Genomic DNA, 2,825 nt, shown 5'->3' on the forward strand with positions numbered 1-2,825 from the left:
GTTGGACTACCGGGAAGAGATTCCAGCCATGTGTTTATTGCAGTCTCTTCAATTTTTTCTGCATGGAATTATCCAAAATAGGTTTTTGTGGCACAAACATTGAAACTATAGTTCCCAAGGATAGAGTTGGTGAACATTACAGGTTCAGTGGGGCCATTTAATTTCTTCACCACATACTTCATGTATCTTTCACGATCAACTCTCAACATATCACCCTTTCCCTTCTCAGGCAGGAATAGATGTGACCAATCAGTTGAGAAATATCTATTGAGTTTTGCTGACCAGTCCCTACTAAGCAGCATTCCATAAGCCTTAGGTATATCAACTACCACTATATCAATGACTTGTGTGTATTTTGGTTTAGCAACCATTTAAATCAACACATCTTTCAATTCCCCAATTACTTTCAAATTTGCCCTGTCGAATTGCATAATTCGAGTCCAAATTTTCTGAAGTATCGCATGCGGTCTTTTAGCAACAACGTAAGGCATCACAATGGATGAGGCACCAGAATCTACCAATCAATTGTGTACATTCATGTTGAGGATTTCAAATGTGATAAGGAAAGGTGGAGTTATGGATTTCGATTTCCTCCCTATCATGGTTGCACTGACATCTTGGGTTTTTTGATTCATTTTAGAAAAAGTAGCTTCCATAATTGATGGTGTTTGGGCTGTACTGGGGGCACTAACATGTCTGGACACTGACTTCTTGGTTTGTCTACTTGGGATGGTGGGAGTCTTGTAATTGTGCTCAGTCATAGCTTTCAAGAGTAAATCTATTTGCTGCGTTAATTTTAGCAAATCAAAATATGTGATATTAGCCCTAGATTTCTTAAGATCATCTACAATGTTGTAAATAGGGTAGGGCAGGGTAAACATACTGATTTTTCCATTCTCAGGTGGGAGTTTTCCATTTGAGTCGCCTTCGTTTTAGTCGGCAATGTATTCTCTTTCTCTGGATAGTTTGCAACTGGAGTGTTTTTGGGCTCACCATTAGGTCTACCCTTCTCAAAAGAAATTTTGGGAGCATATGCCTTCACGGGGTGAACATCTTTCCTTATTTGGTCTACAGGGTTCATCATGCCTGCAAGTGGCCCCTTACTTCATGTGTGGATTTCATTAGTGTGGAATTATCCTGTGCTATCTTGTTCATCATCATCATTCTCATTTGTGTAGAAATCCCATAGTATGTTGATTTGAGTTTCTTCGTCCAAGGGCTCTTCTACTTGGTATTATTCCTCAATTTCTTGTTCTGCCTCCAACTCCACCATGGGTTCTTCTTTGTTAAGGACCGATCTGATAAGAGTTAGCTCATCCATATTTAGGTTCCTTTTATTAGGTGGAGCAGGTAACACAAGTTGACCATGGCCACCTTCTGTCTTCTTGCGATAGAAAGGTTTGTAGGGTTTTATGTTGTTATACTCTCCTCCACTCTCTCCAGAATTCATTTTCGCATCAATGACTATGTTTGTTAGTTTCTTAATGATCTTATGCAAACCTTCCACATTTATAGTGTAACTTTCATTGCCCTTAGTCGCTTTGTTATCACTCCCATTATTCTTCTTGGATGACTGAGAGGATTTGTTCCCTTTGGTTGTATGATGACATGTTGTGGGACTGCTCATTTCATTCTTTACTTTTATTGCTTCATCGATAGCACCCTGTAAGGTTTGTGTGTTGCTCCTCTTGACCCACACTGTAGTAGGGACAGGGAGAGCACTGATGTAAAATTCCATGAGCACCTCATCAGTAAGTCTAGCGTTAGCCAGAATTCTATTGAACAAGGTGTTGAACCGGATGTTGAAATCTTTGAGCTTTTATTTGGCTTCCATTTTTAAATGGGATAGTTCTGAAACAAAGGCCACAGGTGTTTTGTCATCGCAAACTTGTCTAAAAAGTCCTGCTGAAAGGCACCCCATGAGGTGATCGATCCTATTCTCAAGCTAAAGTACCATGTGGAGGCTGCACCAATCAGAGTAAAACGGAAAAATTGACATACCACATCCTCATCGGCTACACCTAACATGCACATGGCTAGGAAGAAAGAGTGAATATGGTTATTAGGAGTATCTCCCTGCTCAGGGTCGAACTTAGGCAACACTCTTTCTGTGTTCTTGGGTAAGGGATGACTTCTTGTGCAAGCTAGGGAGGGAGTGCTCCTAGAGGAGATGGATGTTGATTCCCACATGGAGGAGGTGGTGGAGGTTGTTTCTCACCCAGAGGGGGAAGTATAGATTGATTCCCACCTAGAGGGTTAAAATTAGCCGTGTTATGGATATGGAGGTTGTAGCTAAGCATTTCTTTGTTAGGATTTTCCAAATCAGAATAGGGATTTCCTTCACAAAGGGGATCCTCTGGAATTTCTCCCCAAGGAGAGTCGATACTTTGTAAATAATCTAACACAATATCTCCAAGAGAAGGGGCTGCAGATTTCTCTTCGTTTATGTGATAGACCCTCGATTTTGTTTTTGCTGTTGGAGGTAAAGACTAAAATATAGGGAGCTATGATAGGGAACGAGCATTATCCTGGGTAAGTCTTTCGATTCGTTGTTCCTGAGTAGTAGGGTACTCCCACAGTCTCCCTTCCTTGGGTGACCTAGGCACGGCGCTGAGAGGGATCTCTGTTTCTTCAAAATGAGGCTCTTCGCAAAGGGCATAATGATCTTTTAGACCTTTACGATCCATACATTAACCTTTTTGAATCCATGTGTGCCATTTATAGATGAAATCTTGAAAGGTTGTGGACAACGATTCAGGCCCTCCTTTTAGTGCCAATTTGTTGACATGGCGAATCTTCGCTATGCCAACAAGGGGAAATAACCT

This window comes from Pinus tabuliformis, chromosome 1_2, assembly GCF_031772625.1.
Source record: "Pinus tabuliformis cultivar Carrire ecotype Pingquan chromosome 1_2, CPIR1, whole genome shotgun sequence".
NCBI classification, from domain to species: domain Eukaryota; kingdom Viridiplantae; phylum Streptophyta; class Pinopsida; order Pinales; family Pinaceae; genus Pinus; species Pinus tabuliformis.